The 24,828-nt window shown below is 36.9% G+C and overlaps 1 protein-coding gene across 3 annotated transcripts in view; it reads left to right on the top strand.

Moving 5' to 3' along the window:
• CDK14 (cyclin dependent kinase 14) overlaps positions 1-22,644 on the top strand; it is a 251,509-nt gene extending 228,865 nt beyond the window's left edge. For all 3 annotated transcript variants that reach the window (XM_007424673.3, XM_088150533.1, XM_025164414.2), the window contains one exon: positions 17,899-22,644. The gene's annotated coding sequence lies outside the window, so the exon portion shown is untranslated. The remainder of the gene's footprint in view (positions 1-17,898) is intronic.
• The last annotated feature ends 2,184 nt before the right edge of the window (positions 22,645-24,828 follow it).

Here is a 24,828-nt window from a genome sequence, read left to right on the forward strand (position 1 = left end):
TTGAGCTTATTCTTTATTCAGCCTTTGATAAGGTTTAATTAAAATTGCCTCTCTTCATTGTGGTGAGAATGAATGTGCTTGTTTTCTTAGTGAAAACCAAATTACTCAGTTCAGCCATGGTTCAGTAATCAAAGCCATGTCAAAGTTTTCAGTTATACTGTAGCTGTGAAGATATAATTGCTGAAACTCTCTTTATGAAGACATCATTATTTTCCTTGTTTCTTTATTTTTTAAAATTTACTTTGAAGAATTGGAGCATCCTTTTTCAGTTGCTATTATATTTTCTGACTGTTAATGATATATGCATGGCAAAAGTTCTGGTTGACTAATCAAAAATGAAATTTTCCATGAAGTCGTTTGGTGATAAAATAGTTAAGAGGTCATATTATACAATTGTTACAATTAGTAATTTTACAATTTGCCATCAATAAGAATCCATTTAAAGTCTTATTAAAATCTAGATTTTGATAAATAAAAGTATAGCCATATTTATATTCTTAAAAGTTATGTAGGACAGATACAAGAATATAGGTATACCAGATAGTGATTAATTTTAATGTTAAAAGTGTTAAAATGTATTGAAAGGACATGCTGTCTTACCAGAATGCAAATAGCTAAGTCAAGCAATGAGGTGTCAAAATTCAAAATTAATATTTGAATTTAAATAGATGGCAGGTTGAATGTGCATATAATTGGACGTATATGTGTGCAAAACATTTTGGCCTGAACTGTTTTGAACTCAAAACACCCTGTTTTGAATGAGGAAGAGACTGTTTTTGAATATTTGGAGAAATATTTCAAGGTTGAAACAGCTCTGTTCCAAATACAAACATACTTTGAGCTTGAAGCACTTCCAAAATGCCACTTTCACACTCAAAACATCTCTTTTGCATTTGGTGGGGAATTTTACACTCAAAATTGGGTTTTGAATTAAAAATAGTTTGATTCTAAACATTTTGCACATCCCTTCAAAGGAGGAGCAAAAGTCCTATCCAAGAGTATGGATGGAGAATCCTTGGATCCAGGATCCAGGGGGCCCTAATATCCACAACCACTCTTTTTTGGTAGGATTCCATCCAAGTCTGCACAGCTTCCAAGCACTGGAACAGGACCTTAACAGCCTCACTTGGCTAGCCTGGGGTTGAAAGATAATTGGGTATCATCAGCATATTGATGATACTGAACCCAGCAGTATCAAATTGGCAGATGACCACACTCAGCAGCTTCATGTAGATGTTAAAAAGAAGGGGAGAGAGCACTGAATCCTGTGGCACCCAACATAGGAAGAGCCTAGAGGATGATCTTTCCCCCCACCCCCAATACCGTCTGGAACCAGCCATAAAGAAAAGACAAGAACCACCATAAAACAGTGCCCCCAATTCCCAACCCTTAGAGCTACTCCAAAAATATACTGTGGTTGACAGTATCAAAGGCTGCTGAGATATCAAAGAGCACTAGGATGGATGCACTGCCTCCGTCCTGACTCCACCACAGGTCATCAGCAAGTGCAACCAAGGTTTTCTCATTACTTAATCCCAGCCTGAAACCTGATTGAAACAGATCTAAATTGTCCAGGGTTCTCTTCAATTGCAAACCTTCTCAACAACCATCCCAAAAATGGAAGTTTGGATATAGGACAATAGTTGTCTAAAATTGTTGGGTCCAAGGCCAGCCTTTGAGGAGGGGCCCACCACCACCACCTCCTTCAAACCCAAAGGCATCATCCCCTCTCTCTGAAGCTGATATCACAGCATTGACCCAACTACAGGTTACTTTCCTGGCTACCTTAACAACCCAGGAGGGATCTGGGTTTTTCTTGATACAAGTGGCTGAACTAACAGAACAGGGAATCTTGTCCATTTCCACAGGCATAATTGATTCACACTCATCCCAGATCACACCATGAGGCTGAACACCACATACCTCAGCCAGACTTACTCAGAGTCCAGCTTGGAGCATATCTAAATGACTTAACTGCCCAAATATTCTTCACACCAGCCCTGTCAATAATCTTGTGGCCCATCCCTCCCCAGCAGGGACCAGGTTACCCTAAACAGAGCCACTAGGCAGCTTTTGGTGGATGCAATAAGGGCAGAGAAATACACTTTGCCACTCTTACTGCTACGAGATAATCCTGAATATGGGTAGTTACCTATGTTTGGTCAGACTCACCCCCAGTCTTCCTCTAATAGCATTCCAACTATCTCTTCTGGTGCTTCATTTCCGAGAGCTTCTCAGTAAACCAAGGGGCATCCCAGGATTGGCATACAGGGAGAGGCTGCATAGGAACGATGCATCCCATTCTAGGCAGTGGCTAAGGCCTCAGTCAAACCACCACCAGAAAAAATCCCACTGGATCTGTCAGTCACCTGGGAAGGGCCACTCAAATAGGCTCTATCTGCCTTCAAGGGGCAATGACCCAGTGGACTGAAAGGCAATCAAAGAGTAATCTGTCCGTGGCAATGGACTGATGCTAATGTCTTCCATTACCAATCACATAGCAATCATCCTGTCAATCTTTCAAGGTAGACCAGAGCAAGAAATCAAAGCCATTTTTACTACTTTTATTGTAAAGATATAGAAACAGAATCTTGCAAGGCTGAATGTGCTTCCCCACTTCCTCCCTTTAATCTTCATGAGAACTAGGGAGGGTTTTGTCAGAAGTTTTCTCAGGTTTCAATTCTGCTCTGGGGTCAGCCCTCTTTTATCTGCCTATTGTCTTGGTAGAGGCTCAAGGCCATTCCCTCTGCCCGCTACACATCCCAGGACAAAAAACAGATCTAGTGTGCGGCTGACAGTATGCATCAGGCAATTGATGATTTGGGACAGGTCCATAGTTGCTATAGAGACCACAAAGTCTTGTGCCATCCCAGACTCAATACCATTACATGGCAGATTGAAATCCCCAATTACTAATAGTCTTGGGTACTCTGTTGCTTGCCCAGTGATGGAATCCAGCAGTTTACCATATCAAAATGTGAAATGTGCTTAGGAAGATGACAATCCCAGAACATCTCATTCTTCTCATTGCAAAATCCATATGCTGGTCAGGAAACAACAGTCCAGACAGAATATGGCAAAACAGACTGGCTCCAGGTCAGCAAAGTAGAGAAACAAATATATACTCACCCCTTATTTATTCAACTTATATGCTGAATCTATCTTGCAGGGAGCTAGATTGGAAGATGAGTGTGGTTTTAAAATTGGAGGAAGAGACATAATAAACTTTGCTACTCTGATGATACTGATAGCTGAAAATGCAAATAATTTGGAAGCTCTAGCAATAAAAGTCGAGGAGCACAATGGAAAAATGGGTCTAAGATTAAATATAAAAGAGACCAAACTAATGACAACAGCTATAGCAACCAGCCTTAGAACTGGCAATGAATATATTGAAGAGGTAGATAGCTTTGCCTTTTAGGATCAACTATCAACAGTAAAGCAATCACAGTCAAGAAGTACGGCACTGACTACCACTTGGCAGAGTAGCAATGAGCTGGGTGCAGCTTCAATCTAAGGTGACCTTATTCTGCAAATCTTTTCTGAAGTAATATCCAAATTAAGTATTCTGTTGTTTCAGCTAATGTGTCAAAAATTGCAAAATAAATAGTATCCATTAAAAATTTGATGCCTCTGTCGTCCATTGTGTCTCTGATATAAAGCATTGAAAATATATGTTTTACAAAGCACCTTAGCACAAAGAAAGCAGCTCTTTGAAATGTTAAAGTAGCCATATCCTTTGCAAGAGTCACTTGGACGTACATGTGATTTGCACTTTTGAGTTCACCAACATAGTGAAGTGCAAAGGATGTGTCTGCTTTATTGCTTCCAAATAAAGTCATTTCTTTGTATCAATGAATGTTGCAGTGTACCTGATTTGAAAGTTTTGCTCAGCTGTACTGCATAGAGATTGTAAGTTAGAAAAGTGCCTATCGCTTCATATACACATCCCACAACTAGATCCATAAGGATGTCAGTACCAAAGAAAGAATAGCACAAAGCTGAATAAATGGAAGGTAAAGTTTTTATTGGTAAACTGTTTCATGAAATTGAATATTAATTTCATTGTTTTGCATTCATGTACTAATGGACTGACTGTATACTGCATGCAGTGAAACCTCAGTTTAATGAATCAGTTCAGAAACAATACTGTCCATTGCTCTCAAATGTCAGTTAAATGGCAGATTACATCATGTGTGCCAATTCAAATCATTTACCTAATTAATGCAAATGTATTGTATTTATTTATTATAAATATTCTTCATAGAATACAGCAACATAAAATACAAGCAAGAAAAATTACACCCATTTCAATAATACTACTGAAATTTAAAAGGGGTAAAAGATAAATGATATAAACTGATGTACAGGATATGATTTACAACATTTGCATAATGTTATCATTACTGAAAATTTAATGTAACTTTAATTGCATGTCTGAACTACTTCACATGGAATAGACAGAAATATCTGCTATTTCAGGTGTCATCCAGAGGAAAATTTGGTCCACTGCATCTAAACTCTGCTAAATGGGGGTCTGTTAAATCAAAGATTCACTGTACCCACTCAGAAGTATTTCACTTCCCTCCTCCTACTCCTCCTCATCTTCTTCTCTCTACAATTTCTCTCTTTCTTCTCTGATACAGTTTACAATAATTATTTGGTATTGTCAGCATGCTTCAATGAAATCTATTACTCATACTGCATATCTATGCATATCTCCAAAGTGAACATAATTATTTAATCCTTCTGCTTGAAGGGCAGTATGAAATTTAATCTTAAATTGCACTCTGCTGCCAATGTCCATTTTGTTATATTTCTCTTTAGATCACAGTTAAAGGTAGTATATAGTTTTGATACCACTTTGACAGACACAAAATGACCTTATATGTCCCATCCAATGGGCTGTAATCTGTGGTCTTCCAGCTTTCACTCTGCAGGAATTCTTCAATGTTGATGGAACCTTCAGCTTTTACAGAGTAACTCTGCTGACCTATAACCCTTCACAGTAGTTCTGACAGCTGCCTTCCATGTGTAGAAGAAACCTCACACTCTTAACATTTCTGTCCTGCTCTTTAGATAAATACACAAGACCTAACTTCAATACTACTTGAAACATAAATATTTGAGAAGCAGAACTTGGTATGGATACAACTGAAGACATAATAAGTAGATATTCAATATATAATGTAGGTTATTCAATAATTTGCAAACAAAGGGAAATTTTAAAAGGACTTTTAAACAAATTAGTCATAAATCTAGTGCTGCACATGGAATGGATTTGTCTGAAATTTGCTTATATTTTCATTTAAGTGAATTGAGTTATTGTCACATGTATTTCTGTGAAAAAGTATCACCCTTCTTTTGAGTTTCTGAATTTTTGTATATTTTTACCACTGAATGTTAGCAGAGGTTCATGTGAGGGAACAAATAATACCAGTTTTCATGACTTCCTGGATGATTTTATTATGGGCTCCTGGTGTGATTTTGATAGGAAAGTCACCCTTGAAAAAATTCACTGCTGTCTCAAATGATCTCTATTTCAAAAGTATGCCACTGACTATGGATTGGTGGGGTCCAGAGCTTTAGAAAGTTTTGTAACATTTTCCAAGCTGACAGGAGTCAGTTACTTCTAATTGAAATCTTCATAAAGTTACTTTGAGTGGGCATAATCTGCCTCTATAATTTGTATAGTGAGTGGTACGATCAGGAAAGCCAGTGTTTGTAAGATTTATATAGAGTAGGACTGGCCAAATCATCCCTGATTGTTTAATGAAGTTGTTACTGTAACTGGCACATTCTACAAGCTCAGATACAGAATGCACATTTCCTCATCTCAGACACAATCCACAACTTCACAAGGAAAAGATAGGCTTTCAGATAACCCAGCCACTCCTTCTCCTGGATATAGATTTGTTTTGGGGGGGGGGGTGTTGTTTTTAAAGCAAAGGAAGAAACTATGAATTAGGTCTGGGGGGGAAAAGAAACAGGACTAACATCATTCTTTCCAGCTTCTGTTTAAAGTTTGCTATTTCCAGGAATCTGGGGAAAGTGGTAATGGGCAATGGGAACTACTAAGCCACTATCTCAAAGCAGAAGGCAGACCCAGGCTGTGAAGCCCCACAGAGCTTATAGAAGAGGAGATTTGAGAATGCCAGTCTTCTAACCTATGTGCTCAGCTATGCCATTACAGAAGCACTTAAACAATAGGCCCTAGTTTTACTAATTATTGAATTTATTGAATTAAGGGAGTGATTACTTTTTCATACTGGCACATCACATGTTGCATAACTATGTTAATAAATGAAATGAGCATTAAACTTGTTCACTCACATTCCCTTTCAATATAACATGAACTCTGGTAACATTCAGTGGCAAAGATAATCAACCATTTAGACTGTCCAAAATGGGGCAAATACATTTTGACAGACCTGTAGGCTTCTTCTGATAACACTTTTGAAACAACTGGTCTTTTGCTTCTTTTTGAGTCTTTTTATATAAACAGCATAACTTCTTTCCAATTCGAGTTTGAGGAATTGTAAAAAGCATAAATATAACCAAAACAAATTGTAATAATGTTTTGTTGTGAGTTACAATGAAGTAAGTTAAATGGCCCATTTATCTAATATTAGGTCCAGTTTACATAAATGCTATTTTTTCTGCTCTTTTTTATTTTGTAACAGTATAAATTTGATATACTGTTTTTATATACAATTTGCATACAATTACAATTCTGTAATATACAGGTACTTTCTGTGTGAATACTGGTTGCTTGAATTACTTCTGCTGCTCATGTTAACTGCTTAAGGCCTTTATATAGATAAACATGCAATGCACCTTTGAGACATGAACTTGGAAGTTGGTGTTTTTAAGGGTCAAATAAAATGGAACTAACATTGCTAGGGTTTCCCATTGCCACCTTCTTCACAGATAATCTTCGCAATGAGGAATGATTTTAAACCAAATAGAAAGTACAGAAATTAAGGCTAATTAAAGCTGCTTACCTTGTTCATTTATTTGGAAATAAATTGTCTTCTAGTTTCCTTAAGCCAATTTATACTGTTTGTTTTATAACTTTTTAATGTTTGTTACTGCTTATGACCTAAGTGTTGCAAACTCTCAACCAATATCTATATGGAAATTCTATTTTTTCCCAGCTTATTAATGTATATATGTAAATATTTGATTAAACTCTATGAGAGAAGTTTCAGTACTAAGATTAAATTTCAAACTGCTTTGGTTAATGTGCTATTATTAACATTTCATAATATCGGGTTTATGAAATAATATAGTTAAGACTATTTAAGGAATATGAGAACCTATGATGAAATACATGCTTTTCAATATATTGAAATCTCTGGAATTTAAATTGATATAGATTCATTTGTCCTGCAAATTTCAAAGGGATTTACTTTTACTAACATAATCTGGATCCAACTCAGTAAAGAAATTTCATATTATTGCTACGTCCTTTAGGTTTTAATAGTTTGGAAATTATTTCAGCAAATTAAATACTTATGACGTATTTTATGAAACAGAATTATATATAAACACATATAATTCTAGACCCTCCAGTTACAGTTAGCAGAATAACAGCACATTTCTAAAAGTGGTCCTAGAAAGTTTGTCTTGGTACAGAAATGGGATCATTAAATCATTACATTTTAAAGCACTTGTTTTTAAAATCTTTAATACATACTGAAGCAAGTTCTCAACCTGTATCTTAATGAATTAGGTTGCCGTTGCTTATCACAGGAAATAACTGCTGGATATAATTGTAACAGCATGTGTCAGTTTTGCACACCCCATGCAAACTCTTCAGGTAGCTTTTTAATCTATCTCTTGTCTTTGAACGTTTACACAATGTCTTTAACCCATTATTATTGCATACGTTACGTATAAGGGGCTTGGGATGATTCAAGAGATAAATTAACATTCTTGTGCCTATACTTTTCATTCTACACCATTCTATATCTGCTTCATGTTGTAATGGCCTGATCATCTTTCTCAAACTGTTAAGCCTAGAGAAAGTATTTGCTATAATATAACACAAAAGCCATAGGAAATTATACATTTTTCTCTCCAAATACTTGTAAAGATTTAGAGGCTTATAGTCTGAGATCAGGGTTCACAAATGGCTCTAATTCTTGATCACTGGAATGACAGAGCCAACAAGGAAGACTTCTGTTCTAATGAGAAAGGAGAGCCAAAAAAACGTTATTCCTGTCCCTTCGGAAGAAAACCTTTTCAGTGTTTGGCACTACCAAATATTGCATATTCAAATTATATTCATTAATTCATTGTAGAAGATAGCTATCGCTGATCTTTATTTGCAGCAAAATAGAGCATCCTATTTTAAGTAGCTTGTATCTGATCATGGTTTGCCTCAGGGGAAAGTATTTCTAATTGCACACCAATTTTGTCATGTCCCAAACTACAGTTTTCCACACCATACTCAACTGTCTTTTGCAAAATCCATCTAGGTGAGTTATTAATGAAAGATTTGAAGACAAGTAGAGGCTATAAAATTATAAAAGAACACTACATATTCTGATATGAAGATATTGAAATAGAATACTGCAACAAGGCTCTTCTATCAAGTTCTTATTTGCAAATATATATGTGGATTTGGGCATTGAACTATGAAAAGTCAAACATTGAATTCTAAATGGGTGTGCTAGAGATTATCATTCTATTAGATATATGGTCTGTGACTCTCATATGTCTCTTCAGATATGTATGTTTTATGAATATAATAATTTTTTAAAGTTATGATGTAGGTAATCCCACAGAATACTTAATATACATTAGTGTTCAGGTTAGTTTTAATAGAGTTTAAAATGTCTAATGTTATTTTAACTATTTTTAGTTATAGCTAATATTTGACAGTTCATTGAACAACCACACAATCTTACACCAAAATTGCTAGATACTGTACCTGTAAATCAGTTTTTCAAATGCAAAGTTTTATTCTGTTAATATATCTGATAGTAATAAAACCTAAGTTATTACATAATAAAAATCAGTATGGTTTCCTGTACGAAATGCTATACTGTCTGGGCAAAGCTATGAAGAATACGCCTTTAGCATGCTTTGGCTTGTTGAAAAACAAGTAATGAACATCCTTCTTCAAAATAACATCATTAGTATTGCTAAAAGGAGGAGCCAGAAATAGGAAGTCGTGATTCATAATCTTTATTCATTGTTGGCAAAATATTTACATAGTATATACAAAGGAAACACTTATCTTTACCAGTGTTTGGAGAATACCAAATCTTTCAGTTTCCCCATACAGTATATTTAATTTAAAAGCTTGAATTAATAGTTTGGTATTTAGAAGCATTTAAATACTATTGCCTTGGCAAGTCAATATGACTGATTTCCACATAAGAGCAGCTATTACTTGATTACTACTATTACCTTTATATGGTAAGTCTTTGCTTGATTTACACAGTAGCTTCCTTTCAGCCCACAATGAAAATAATGAATGCAGTTATATGCATCAATTAGCAGACACTATCTTCACTGATAGAACAGGACAGAGATAGTTCTCCCTCCCAAATGTAGTTAATCATGCATAGGCATTGGGGGAAGGGGGAAGTGACATCATGTGTCAATCATGCATCATCCTTGATCTCTGGCTGCTGCTACTTAGTGCGCTGTCAGCCTGTGATGGAATGGAATTATGAAGGCCAAGCTCAGGGAGATAAACATTTTGGGAAGATTGATGTCAGGCCTAGCCCAAGGAACTCCAAGAGACAATGCCAATTCAGTCCAGCTATGTTTATTAGCTACAACCTCTAGCAAGAATCTTCCCAGACTAAAACCCCAGTTCCCAAAGTCCTCCAGCCACAACAGTGTGAATTCCTCAGGGAGGTGCCAGTCTCATCCTCTTGTTCCTCCCACGCGGTTCTGGCGAGCTAAGAAGAAGTTTATCTCCCTGAGCTTGGCCTTCATAATTCCATTCCATCACACAGCCTATAGTAAACTTCACCCATGGATGAGAAGGTCGGTCTGGTATTCACTACCAAAACCTAATTCGGCATGGTGGGGGTGGAGTGGGAGTGGGTCCCATCTCTGAAATGTGGTGTTCTGGGTTTCAAGTGTGGCATTAGCCACAACTCTGGAGCAGGGGCAGAGGTATGGCTCTGGTCATCCAGGAATCTCTGGTGTCCTTCCAGACATAGCCAGATGTGAGACCATTTGTGAATTTGACCCAAAAGGATCAGATGAGGCTGCTGTTATCTTACCTGCCTCTTATGATATAGTGGCTTCTCTACTTGAGTTCCTCAACTCTACAGCCAGGTTGGCGGTGGAATTCCTAATTGATGGTTCTGGGGGGAATTCAACCTGCCTTATCTGGGATGGAGTCAGAAGCAGCTCAGGAATTCATAGTCACCATGGACCTAGTCTAGATTACTGGAGGCCTGAATCACAGTGGAGTTAACATGCTGAATCATATTTTTATCTTGGAGCAATGGCCACAAGATCTGGAATTGAAGGATGTTAACATCGGTCTATTGTAATGAATAAATCACTCCCTCCTGGCTCAGGAGTTCTCTATAGCTGCCCCCCTCCTGAAGGGAGGAAGGGACTATTTCATTGGTAGACTCAGTGGAGTTTCAGAGGGAAACTGATGGTGCATGATCCAACTGAGCCTTAGTCGCAGCTTGGATTGAGAAGGTAACAATGGCCTTGGATAGGTTCCTGCCTGTGCAGACTCTCTGTGGATGTGGATCCTGTAGAGCACCCTAGTTTACAGAGGGACTCTGGGAGATGAATTGATGCAAGAGGCACCTAGAGTGCCACTGAAGGAAGCCAAAGAGCTACTGTGACTGGATATGGATGGACTGGATACCTTGTAGCAATAAGAGCAGCAAAGAGGGCTTAATGTATTGTCGAAGGCTTTCACGGCCAGAATACGATGGCTGGTGTGGGTTGAGCACTGCTCCTGTCTGTGCTCCTGCCCTCTGAAGATGCCGGTCACAGATGCTGGCGAAATGTTAGGAAACAAAACTTCCAGAATACGGCCACACAGCCCGGAAGACCCACACCAGCCAAAGAGGGCTTACTTCTCCACTATTATTGCATCCATAGATAGCCAGTCGGCAATCCTGTTTTGGGTATTCAGGTCCCTTCTGGCTAAGGAGGCACCAGCCAAACCCTTGCTGGGTCACTCTGAGGACTATTCTAGGCATCTGTCAAATAAAGTCACTCAGATTTGCTCTGAGTTGGATTCTGGCTGGACGGGTTCTGTTAAAGTGACTGAGGCACAATCTTGCTCAATTATCTGGGAAGAATTTTAGTTTGTTAGTCCTGAGGAAGTGGGCAGGGTCTTTGGTGCTCTGAACTCTGCCACCTGTGTTCTGCATCCATGTCCCTCCTGGTTGGTCAGTGCCTCCCAGGGAGTGGCATGAGATTGGGTTCAGTCAGGGTTAATGCCTGTTTTTGGGAACAGATGGTTCTACCTCCCTTGAAGAAGGCAGTTGTCCATCATCTCCAGAGGCCATCCTTGGATCCAGCTGTGTTGGATAACTTTCATCCAATAGCCAATCTTCCCTTTTTCCCTGGAGAAAGTAGATTACCTGGTCTTTTTTCAGTCAGGGTTCAGGCCAGGTTATTGTACTGAGATGGCATTGTTTGTGTTTCTGGATGACCTTTGGAGGGCTCAGGATGAGGATGGTATGTTATAAACTCTTATAGAAGCTTTCTTAATTTATTATGTAATGTCCAGCAGTGCTGAAGATGCTCTTGGCTTCTTCCTTCAGTTACCACTAAGTCCTGTAGTTTTTCTATTTGTTTTTCATGTTCAGAGAAGTTGGCAAATCCATGAAGACTACAGTTATCTTAACTGAAAATATGATTTATGGCATAATGTAAGTTATTTTTGTCATTGATCATTTTGCAGCAAAATATGAGCAATGATTAATTAATGGCATACCGTCTTTTAAAATACCAATACAAGAAATGATATATTTGTTCAAACAAAGCATGTAGTATAGTTGCCATTCTGGCATAACACAACTTAAAAATTCAGGTATACTGACAGTGGTAAAACGTCTGTGCTAGATGAATGTTAGTGTTTCAGACCTAGCTTTTTTTTTGAAATTCTATTTATGTTTAGGCTAGAGAAAGACCATTCAAACTTGCAATTCCCAATTGTGCATTTTGATGAGGCCTCACATCCAAAGGGCTGTACCACATAATTTTTCTGAACATGTAATGTATGGGAATACTTGCTTACTACCCTATAATTCAGTGTTCTCCATCACCTTTCCAATAACCCTATATATTTATCTTTGGGAAATAATTCTTTTTGAAGCACATTTCAAAATGTTGGTAAACAACAGTTCTAAAAATACAGAGTGATGATATGCAACAATACTATATTAAAGATTAGCATTGTAGAGATACCATGTTATAGCAGAGATAGTGTATTACTGGCTTACTGGTAAACCATTTAAATTATTAAATCAAGCACAAATATGAGTAAATATGCATAGTTAATCAGTTTAATTTCTGTAAGCTTCCATGTACTAAGGCACTGCAGGAATCAAATAGCAATTTGTAAAATAAATACAGATATTTGAAAATGCATGGCATTCAGGAAGACAATTAAAAAATTCATTCAAACTTAGTTTGGTTTGAGATTTAAATCCACAGTTAGTATTAAACATTTAGGGTTTTCATTTTTCAGATGAATTAAGGTCTTAATCTTTTTGGCACTTCATGGAACTGGAGCATGTCAAAATAAAGCAAGTGTATTATTTTATTTTAGTGCTGCTTTTCCCTAATATTAAAAAAAAAAGATTTCCTGAATAACCTGTAAAACATGTCTCCAAAGTTGATCTCTCATGTAATTTCCAAAGCAGATTTCTACATTCTTTCTCCCAGGGGAAAAAAATGACTAGAGTTATATTACTCTGTCTTTAAGTTCTGGTGGAACATGTGATCCACATATCCTTTTTTTACCATTTGAATAAAGCTTCACATGAAAAATATTTAGGAAAGAATCTGTTATATATTTTTATGAAGCACACCCTCATGCTGTCACATGCATTCCCTATCTAAAATATAGATATGTCAAACTGAAGTCATTCACATTTCTTTTCAAGCAAACATACCTAGGAAGGATGTGCTAGCAGGTTTAAATAAAGAACACAATTAAAACCATGCATTTTAAAAATAGAATTTTTGTTAATAGATATATTATTAAATAATCTAGATATATTATTTCGACATCCCAGTTTTACTGTATAATGCTGAATATAATACTGTAAAACTAGGATGTTGAAATAATATATCTATTCAAAACAGTTTGAACAGAAATAGGACAAGGCTATATTATTTGTTAATGACATTCTGCTGTTATACTACCATGTGGCTAAGGAAAAGTAATTTTTTTCAAAACAACATTTCTTCTGATCAGCTAATAAAAATAAACATATATCCTATTCTAATTTGCATCCAGAGAGATAAAGATTGATATGTATGATTTTAAAACTTAAAAGTGGATTTCATGTTGCAAGATAAGGCCTAAGATGAGTCCTTAGTTTGGAAAAGTTGAAGAATAATTGGTAGTGATGATCCAAAGGACATTTGAGGGATGTACACTATCAACCCATTTTTCTATCAGTCCTGAGTAACAGGAGTCATTTAACTTTGATCCAATATTCTTATCAGAGGAAACACTTTACATGGAAACATTCAGGTTCAGTCCCTTATTTATTTATAGTTACATTCAGACAGGATTGAATATATATATTTATTTATTTAACAAATTTATATAGCCACTCATCTCACAAAACGTGACTCTGGGCAGCATACAATACATTAAAAAAATAAACATCATGAAACTCTACGTAAAAACCAAAAAGCAAAATTAATTAATTAATTAATTAATTAAAACTCAAGATAGCGGGACAGACAACCACCACTTAACATGACACAACCATCTTGTGGACTCACCATGGGACCCCCAAGCTTGTTGGAAAAACCATGTTTTGAGGGCTTTCTGGAAGGCAGGTAGGGATGGGGCCGATCTTCCACAGGGGGAATGATATTCCATAAGGCGGGAGCCACAGCAGAAAACTACCTGGGTCCTGCCAGATGTAACTCCTTAGTAGACAGGACCCGCAGCGTACCCCTTCTTCTCAACCTGATGGGATGGGTATATGTAACTAGGAAGATGCGGTCCCTCAGATTACCTGGTCCTATGCCATGTAGGGTTTTAAAGGTCAAAACCAGCATTTTGAATTGCACCTGAAAGCAAACTGGCAACCAGTGCGCCTCGTGGAACAGAGACATAACGTACGCCCACATAACTATCCGCGCAGCTGCATTCTGCACCAGCTGAAGCTTCTGGATGTTCTTCAAGGGCAGTCTCATGTAGAGTGCATTACAGTAATCCATTCTAGAGGTGACCAGGCATGAGTAGCTGTGAGTAGAGCCTCATGGTCCAGTAAAGGGCACAACTGGTGTACAATACTAAGTTGCACAAAGGCCCTCCTAGCCACAACTGCCATCTGCTCCTCAAGCAGGAGTGGCAAAACTAGAAGGATCCCCAGATTGTGCAGTGGGTCTGTCTGGGGCAATGCAACCCCATCCAGGACCAAAGATGGTAAAATCCTGGATCCAGAAGGCCCAAGAGCCACTCAGTCTTGCCAGGGTTCAGCTGAAGCCTGTTGTTCCCCATCCAGATCCCTACAGACTCCAGGCACCGGGACAGGACATCAACAGCATCACTTAATTTGCCCAGAGTGGATATATATAACTGGGTATCATCAGCATACTGATGATATCTCACCCCATGGTGATGGATGATCTCACCCAATTTGGCTTCACGTAGATATTAAATAGGTGCAGAGAGAGCACTGAACTCTGCGAAATCCCATAAAGTAAGGGCCAAGGGTGGGATCTCTCGCTCCCAATCAACATTGACTGGTATCAGCCCCGCAGAAAGGAAGCAAACAGCACAATTCTGTGCCACCCACTCCCAATCCTCAGAGCCGATCCAGAAGGATACCATGGTAAGTGGTATCAAAAGCTTCCAAGAGGTCAAGAAGAGCAAGGACAGATGCACAACTCCTGTCCTCCTCCCACCAGAGATCATTCAAAAGTGCAACCAATGCCATCTCCATCCCATACCCAAGCCTGAAACCCAACTGAAAGGGGTCCAAATAATCTGCTTCATCCAGGGCCTGCTGAAGCTGCTGCACAACCACCTTCTCCACAACCTTCCCCCAAAAAGAGATGTTAGACAGCAGATAAAAATTGTCCAGCATGGTCAGACCCAGTGATGGCTTCTTGAGGAGGGGGCAAATCATCATTACAAACTGATCCATTAATTCAACCTTACTGATATCATTTCTGCAACTTCAAAGGATATGATAACTAATACAAAAATATCAAAATTATCTAAAACTCTTTGATTATTAAGCAGGATAGCATTATTTTTAACCAAGAAAATCAAAAACAAGCAATTGTATATAAGTAAATATTAAATTAAATATTTAAATATTAAATATACACAGTTTATAAAAAACTAAATAAAAACAGTTTTTGAAGCAAAAAGGATGGCATGGTTGGACTATCTATTTGTAGAGAATATAATACAAGGCCAGTGTGCTCATCTAAGAATGTAGATATACATCAGGAATCGGAGGAGGGGAAGCAGAATTGATGAGAGGCTGGTCAGGTTTAATTTGTGTCTGCTTGTATTTAGCAGTTAAAGTTTCTTACATTCAGTTTGTTCAGAAGCATGATGAAGTAATGCTTCTTGCCTCTGTCTCAAATCAGAAATGCATGAAGTACAGCTGCAGAGATAATAAATTCTCCCCAAAGGCTTTGGCTGAGCAAATTAGGTGTCAATGGGGTGCCTGCGCAGGCAGTACTCTCTCTAATTAGTCTCTGGAGCCTGGTTGGTGGCTAGAATAAGATGATCTAATCAATTGGTCTGTGTCTGATGGTACATGTAAAAATCCTACCAGGCAGAGCTGTCTCCCATAGGTCACTCACCTGCTCAGCAGGATTGCTCATTTTCATTTTTCATCTCTTCCATCACATGATGCTGACAGTTGGTTTTAAGAAAATTAAAATTAAAAAAAAATCTGGTTCATAGGCCAATGTGGGTCAGAAAAAAGTTGTGTTATGGGAATTGGTGATCTAATTCATTAACATGTATTGCAAAGACTTGAATGGAGTCAAAAATAAAATGATTTTCAATAGCACAGAAGATAACTTCAGTAAAATATCAGCAAAAATAAAATTACTATCCAGCACATCAGGCATAGTGGCATTTATGCCTAATAGAATCTAACTGGAAAGGGCATATTAAATACAGGAGAAATGTGCCATCTATTTGTTATCAGTTGCTTTTTAAAAGAACAATAAAATGTAATTGCAAGATACAGCAGTGGTACTAAGTAGGCCGCATTGTGAAATGCAGTATTGTGTGTTCTGCATGCTAAACCACTGGGAGAGCCTTGCCCCATTCCATTCTTCAGAATATATATCCAGATGAATTCTGTTTTAGAAGCTACGGTTTGTGCAAAAAAAGCTAGTAAGCTCTAGTTCTAAAACATTTTTAAGCTGGTGGCAAATATTCTGGAATTAATGTCCCCTTCCCCTTCTCATTACTTGAACTAATATTAATATTTCAGATCAAATCTTTTCTCTCCACTTTGCACAATAGTACAGTATTTTAACTTTAAGATGGAGTCAGAAATTGTTTTACTTAATTTATGAGACAAGATGTTTTATATTATAAAATGTATGTACATGATTTATTTGTTAGGTTTATAAATTATCTCCCCATCCACTAGTAAGTAAAATTTTATAATGATATTAATGAAGTGTATCAAACAAACAAAAGGAATTATACATTGTGATAATACAGTAAGAAACTACATATATTACAGTGATTAAACTGAGCATAAGGGGAAATGAACTTCGGGGGGGGGGAAGAAAAAGGAAGAATCATACAGTTTCAGTATAAAATTAGTTCAATCCTTACACTTATTATTAAATCTAGATCATATAAAAATATATTGCTTTCTTCAGGCACTTGGGAATTTTTTGCTTTTTTGGCAGTGCAAATAATGGGGTTGTCCTTAAAAGCCATCTAGAAGATTTAAGTGTCCAGAATGCAGTGGCTCATGTACTGACAAGAAGTTCTAGGTTTTCCCATGTGACATGTCAACTGCTAGAGATGCACTTGTTGCCAGTTTCCTTCTGGATGCAGTTCAATATGCTGGTTCTTACCTTTAAAACTTTACCTTCAGAAGACCTGACTATCTGTGGGACTACTCTCCCAATGACTTCTGCCTGCCCAATAACATTGGAAATGGTGGACTACCTCTGAGATCTCTTCCATTAACGGCATCTCTTTTTTGGAACAGTGTTCTTTCTGAGATTAGGTTGGCTCCCACCATATTGTTTTTTTCAGAAAGCCATTAAAACTTGGCTCTTCCAGAGAGCCTTGGAATCAATTGGTGATGAAGGGACCTTCCTGCTATAGATTTGAATGTTGGGGCTGTTCCTTGGTGGGGAGCTGTTGCTTTGGTTTTATTTGATTTATTGTTGGTTGGTTTTTATTTTAACGTTGCTGAAGGGTTTTTTTTCCTTTTGTAAGCTGCTTTGAGGCTTATTGGATCAAGTGACATATAAACTAGAGTAAATAAATAAAATATTACTGTAAGTCCTGGGAATTGGACACTTGGTGTTGAAGAGAAGCTTGCAAATCTGAACCTTGTCCTTACAATTTTTATATGTTTTTATATGTTTATTTTTATTAAAATTAAAAGAGAGGATGCCATTGTTTTATCACTTTTGATATTCTGAATATATGAACAGTCTCTAATCATAATGTTTACTGTAATTTCTATTGTTTCATTATAGGAATTAAGATCACCGGACTAGAGGAGAGAAAAAACAAACAAGATAGTCAACATTATAAAGACACCATTATCTGCTTCCTTTCTAACTGATGGATTTCAATCACAAGAAAAATTATGCTGACAAGATCTGGTTCCCCACTCCTTCTCAGTTTATTTAAAGTACTGCACGTATTTTGATACTTTGTGATTTGAGAGACATTTGTGAAGATTAAGCTATTTGCTTTATTGATATGTGGCATATTTGGCTTTTTTCCTTCTTTCAATCTTTTGTGTTGGACTTTACTGGCTTTTTTTCACTGCAGTATAATACCTTTGTGAAGATATTTAAGTTTCACCAGCAATGTCTTAAATATAGTAAGGCAACACCTTTGGTGTTCACACTTCCTTCATATTATCTGTAGCTAAAAGACAGTCATGGCATGAAACAATGTATGTATTCATTGAGAGATCCCACTCATTTCACATTTATCAGAATTCTAAGCTGAACAGGTTACAGGTTGGTTGTGACAGTCAGTGTCTTATAATTTTGCTCATTTTTTATTGCTAGGAAATGTAATGTTCTTTAATTTAACCATGGCAATAAATGCATCTTAGAATTTGGGCACTCTGCCTGTTTTGCATAAAGTGGCATAATGGGCACATATATATTCAGATATTCTAGGCCCTTGTTAGAAAAGGGATTTTTACTGTTCTACTGTTTTTGTGATTCCATTTTAACTTGTTCGTATATCTTGGTTCAACAATATTTTCTAAGAAGAAAACTAGAGAAGATGAAGGAAAAATGAGTTTACATTTGGATAAGCACTATGATATAGAAACACTAGTTGCTGAATGAGCCATTAAAAAATGCTAGCCTTGAATAACCATCCAAATTACAAATATTTTCTCTTCCTAACCAAAGCACTCTTCCAGTTATTTTTCTATGATATTCAAATGGTAGAAAAAAAGCACTAAATAATGCATCTTTGTAAAACTGATTTTCCCCTGTAAATTGTTAATTGTGAACTAATAGGGGATTTCTATTCTCCCTGTCTTAATGGAGGGTGGAAGGGAAATGGAAGGCAGTGACTAGATTTGCCTGCTACATATCATTCCTAATATGACTAATCGACTTTTATTTTAGGAGATGGGGATGGAGCAAATCCCTCCAAAATAAAAGAGAAATATGGGTGGGGGGATTTCTCAACTATTTTACACAACCAAGAGAGCTACATTGCCTCCATAGTATAACAGATGCCTAAGATTATCTATTTTTTGTAATTTGATTATGGCATCTTAATGCTTTCATAGATAAAAGATGGAAAACAGGGATACAGGGATCCAATTTATAGTTTGCTTTTGCTCCCTAAACTGAAGGCATCTTATTACTTGGATCTGGCAAATACTTGATTTTGCAAAATACTAATTTTTAACATAAGGCAGCCATTGTCAATATGATTTTGCTATTACACTATTCTCAACAATTATATATAAATTAAAATATGTGTTTCTGTCCTGCCTGAATAAGCTTTGCCATCTTTCTTTAAAACTTTATCAAACCAGTTTTTTATGTCCTTAGAAACAAGTAATCACAAAACCCAGTGAAACATTTTGGACATAATACAAATGCCTTAATTTTTATTTGTTTTGTATGTGGTATTTTTCAAATTAGATCATATATTCAGTTGGCTATTTCAAGGTGATCTTTCTAAGAAAAAAAAAATTCAGCACTGTAGAAGAAAGGGGAGGAAATTTTGAGAATTAAACAGAATTATCAAGATGAGGGTAGATTTCTGTAAATCTCTGTAATAGCTTAAAGAGGGAGGGAAGCCGTTTCTCTTCATGTTAAATGTATGATGGTTTTATGTAAAGAGTAACTCCACTGAGTTATTCCCTTCAATGGGCTAAATGCCTAGCACCATATTATTCATAATAAATCAAAAGTTTAGGATGTCTGCTTAGATTTTGTGAGTTTCTGTTTATTTTCAAAAATAGCTCTTGATGCCATTGAACATATTGGCTAATCACACTGAATTATCTTATAGATTGAAAGTAATTAATGAAACTTATTATATCATTTTTAATATATGTTCTTGATTTAAAATGGTTGGAAAGGGAGGTTAGGATTTGGGGGCTGAAAATCCATCTCTTTTCTCAGAGTAGATTCATTAGCAATTTACTTTTCTCCACTTAATTAACCAAATGGAGGGGCATCTGTTTAAGCCACAGACCTCTGTATTTTGGAATGGGCCCTCCATATCCAACCTATGATGAAACAACAGATAAAAAACATCAGCACCCCCAGTGAGAATCATGGGTTGCTCCCTTTGTAACCTTCCCCAAAGTACATCCATGATCCTTCTGCATTCCTAGAAGTTAGCACAGCCAAAGCAATCTGCAAAAAATAAATCAAATGATTTATTTGAAGTGATGTTTCAAAACTCAACAGAAGGCAAGCGTTTGAAATAATTGTACATGGAAGAAGATATGCATAAAACACATGAAATTTAAAATCCACACATATTTTTCAATATTATATCTCCATACTTTATTTGCCCCCATTCTTTCCTATAGAATCCATATTGAATCCAGTCATTGTCTTTATGTATCAGTCCAAACTTATACACCAAAAAGAAAATGGGGCACTGGCAAAGAACCCTATGTTTTGTTTCTTAAAGTTACTGTATGGTTTTCTTTGAAGCACTGAAATTATAGGAGAAGATCAATTACTTGAAGTGGATACCTGTAAGTTAGTTAGGTTTTATTATACTTCTAATTTTAGTGATAGTGAAGAGGAATAATTATCACTGGAATGTAAATAGAAAGCAGTACATAGAAATAATGTGATCTCCAATATTGTGCAGTGCAATCATCAAGCTGCTTGGAAAAAAAATCAGTGTTCTATTGTTATCTATCTAAACCTCTGACTTGGAAAATTGTAATTATTAATTTTTATTTTCTGTTCCTTTTTAGAACACAATAGAAACCTGCACAGGTTTTACCCTGAAATATCTTCCAGGTTATATCCAAAATACAGATACTTCTTTCATCATGTCCTACAAAGCCATTTAATCACTCGTATTCCTTTGTGGATCAGTTAAGCAAAACCATATAACTCTTATCCTAGAGACAGAAAGGCAATTCTGAATGGCTTTGAACAATGCATAACATGGGATTTTACATACTGCAACTACCTCCACTGTCAGTTGTGCATGAGGTTTGCATCTAAAACCTGACAGCAATAGGAGTGAATTCTGAACACTAAAAGACTCTGCCATGTCACTGGTACTTCCTATTTCCCCCATTATGTAATGCTAATGACTACTCTGAGCCTTTCAGAATTTCAATAAGAGCCAAAGCTTAGTGCAGTTCCTGTCCTCTTTCCAAGCACTTCAAATTCAAGATTACATATTTTCAGTTTTCCACATATATGTTAATTGTGGCCTGGTGTATATGTTACTGAAATCACATATCTGCTGTTTTTCCATAACTTCCTTATTTTTCCAGTAAGACTTGAATGATTAATTGCATGGAGTCTTAGCCCATTTGTAAATACTACCTATGCAATCTAACCATTCCACATAATAGTTTCTTTCAAGTGCTATCAGAGTGGCCAGGGATCTAGTGGTGGAATATGGCAGCAGTGGAAAAAACAAGCATGCTGCTTTAATAATGTATGGATTGGACCTCTGTGGTTGGTATGAGAAGCAAAATTGCTTTCCAATTACATCCAGTTCTTTTAATTGAACTCCTCCTTATTTTAGAGGGCTTCTCAGTGAGAAGAAAGGGAATAATTTTGAAACTGTAAGAAGAGAAAACAGCTTATAATGAAAGATAAGAGTAACTCCACTATATGAGAAATGGAGAAATGGTGATAGAAATTAGGTCTACAGGGTTTCCATTACCAATGTTATGTTGGAAATTGGTTCAATAGGTGAGTCCTACAGAACAGCTCAAATGTGCAAAATACCTGGGCCATTGTAAAAAATGCATACGTTGTCTTTTAGGAATAAGGTTAAGCAAGCACAGGAAATATTAATAAACGATGGTTGGAGAGTCTTTGAGACCAGTCTTCCTTTCAATATGTGGCTGAGCTTTGAATAGACATTTCCTATTTGTTCTGATTAACTAAGGAGAAACGTTGCTCCTCGCAGCAGTGAAGGCAATGCAATCTTTTAAATGCACACACATACATGCACATAAATGTATGGTGAATATAGAGTATGTATTTCCAAAAAGTATATTACTGTTTTTCTAGCCTAATAGAATAAATTACATTTAGACTGTACAGATTCACATGGAATATGGAGACCATATAAATAGAATTGTGTTTCATTCTTGACCATAATCATAACACAAAGCTTTTTCTCTTGACAAAAAGGTATGGAGGCACTTATCTATGTTGTTGCCTTGCAATATTTTTAAAAGCAAAAATTGAAAGCTTGTATTAAGATATTCCCTAAACGTGGTCTCAGATCATACAGTTCTGCAGTGCTATATACAAAATCTTCCCTGGTTGGGGTTCTTTATATAAGGCACAAAAAGGTGCTCTTTTTAACAGGGGTTTGGTAATCAAACAATGTTAATATTAAATATGTATACATAATATAGCCACATACTTTAACGACAGCTTAGTCAGCAGTATGGTTGAATAAATGTTACATTGCTTGTATTCAATGTGTAATTTGTCTTACTATGAACAGTGTAATGGTTTGTCAAGTGTCAATTGTTTTCATTTAATATGATATTTAATAAAGTGTAACAGGATTTTAACGCTCCATGTGATTATGTGAACTGTACATTTAGGATAATTAAGAGTTTTATTTATAAACATGTTCTTATGCCATTGCAATAAGATTCTTGGCAGCCTACATAGAAGAGAGGACAAATTAAAATAGGTATGGTAAAAATAAAACAACTGACAGAATACAAAAGTAAAAACTATACAGTATGAAATAAAGATAAAAGTAGAGATGGCAACATATACATCAAGGGAAAGTTCTTCAAAACAATTCGATTTTCAAGAGCTTCCAAAAGACCAGCAAAGAGGGAGCCAGTCTGATCTTCCCTGTCCAGGGTTGCCGGGAGTCAGGCAGCATATAAATTTAATAAATTATTATTACAATCATCATCATCATCATCTCCATAAGAAGGCTGTTCTACAATATTGACACTGCTACAGAAAAGCAGTTTCGCCTCACCTCAAACCTCCCCCCCCCCCCGAACCACCTGAAATGCGGGATTTGCAGAAGTTTCTCCCTGGCAAATCTAATTGGTTAGGCTGATACTAAAATAGGCAGTGGTCCTGAAGATACCTGGAGTCCGCTAACATGCAGAGTCTGCTAAACTGGTGTAATATGTTCCCAGTGCTGGGAGCATGAAAGGATATGGGCTGCTGTATTTTTGACCAACTGTAGTTTCTGAATACTCTATAAAGGGAGCCCCAAGTAGAGTGCATTACAATAATCTAACTGGGTGGTGATAAGGACATGAGTTACTGTAGCCAGATTCTTCTGTTCCAGTAAGACTGCACCTGGTGCATCAGTTAAAGCTGGGCACCGGCCCCTCTGGCCACGGCTTCTACTTGCTGATCCAGCAGGACCCATGAGTCCAGAAGAACCCTCAAGTCATGAATGTGCTCCCTGATGCATAGTGCCTGCTCATCAAGGAATATCTCTGGCAGTGTCAGAGGACCATGATGCATCAACAGCCACTCCAACTTGCCAGGATTTCAACTTCAGTCTGTTCTCTCCCACCCAGACCCTGACAGCCTACAGGCACTGGGAATGGGTAGTGGTGGGGCCTGGGTGGTGATGTAGAATTGGATATCAGTGTATTGATGATATAAAGTATTTGAAGACTACAATGAAGGGTGGGAAGCAGAAACATTATCCTTAATGTAGTGGGTTTTTTTAACTGAGAAAAGTGGTTTAAGTGCATACACTAAAGCATAATATTTGGACTTGAATTGATGGCACAACATCATTCTGGACTGACGAATCATGTTTAGGTTACAAAATAAATTGTAGCCAAATACAAATGTACAATGAGAGCTCATTTTTATATCAAATTAAAGAATTATCATTATCAATGAGTATAAGCACAAATAAAGGCATTCCTAAAAACAGCTTTATTTAGCCAAAGGGACATTTCAATTTACTTCTTACTAAGAGGTCTTTTTTTTCCCCATTTACTCCCAAAGTAGCCTGGTTGCCACCACGGTTTAGCTTTGATAGTTTTGGTCTTTCCCAAAGTTAACCCAGAGGGAAGGAATTTGAGCAACCGAGTGCCACTAGGTTAATGCAGTTTTCTAGAATAATGGCCCCCATTGTCAACCCTAGCAGTGCAATCCACATAGTAGCAAAACAGCCTGCTGCTACCAGTGGGGGGTGGTGTTATGGCCATTAACTTTGAGAAGCTTATACTGTATAAAAGTGAGAAACATAAAGGGCTCAAATCAGGATACCACTGACAAGCCTTTTACTAAAAAAACACAAAAAACATGGCCCAGTATTTACTGTTCATTCCCCTTCTGAATAGTGCTTGTATCATGTCTATTTGCAGTGATTCATACTGAACACAATAACCAAGGAGACGAATCCCATCATGATTTTTTCTCAGAGATTCCAAGTAGAATATACTATTCCTCGAGACCTATTTCCAGAAAGAGAGAGAAGTTTGTGATTATTCCAGCGCCTAATATTATTACTCTCATTAGGTTTTCAAAGACAAAAATGTGATTGGAGAGGACAGCTCTGTTTTACGCCAGAACACATCTTCTTCAGCTAGTGGGCAGTGCCACAAATCCTTGTGATGTGGGGAACATAGGTCTCCTTACATTCTGCTGTAAACCTTGATGCTCAGATTTAGTGCAGTTTAATTCAGTTTTTATAACATCCCTGTCATAAGATGTAAAAAGCTTAAAAGGGAATGGTATCTTTCCTTGCTTTCA

The sequence above is a fragment of the Python bivittatus genome, unplaced genomic scaffold (assembly GCF_059951505.1).
Source record: "Python bivittatus isolate LINGU-HERP-01145 unplaced genomic scaffold, Pbiv_v1 ctg000610_np1212, whole genome shotgun sequence".
NCBI lineage: Eukaryota > Metazoa > Chordata > Lepidosauria > Squamata > Pythonidae > Python > Python bivittatus.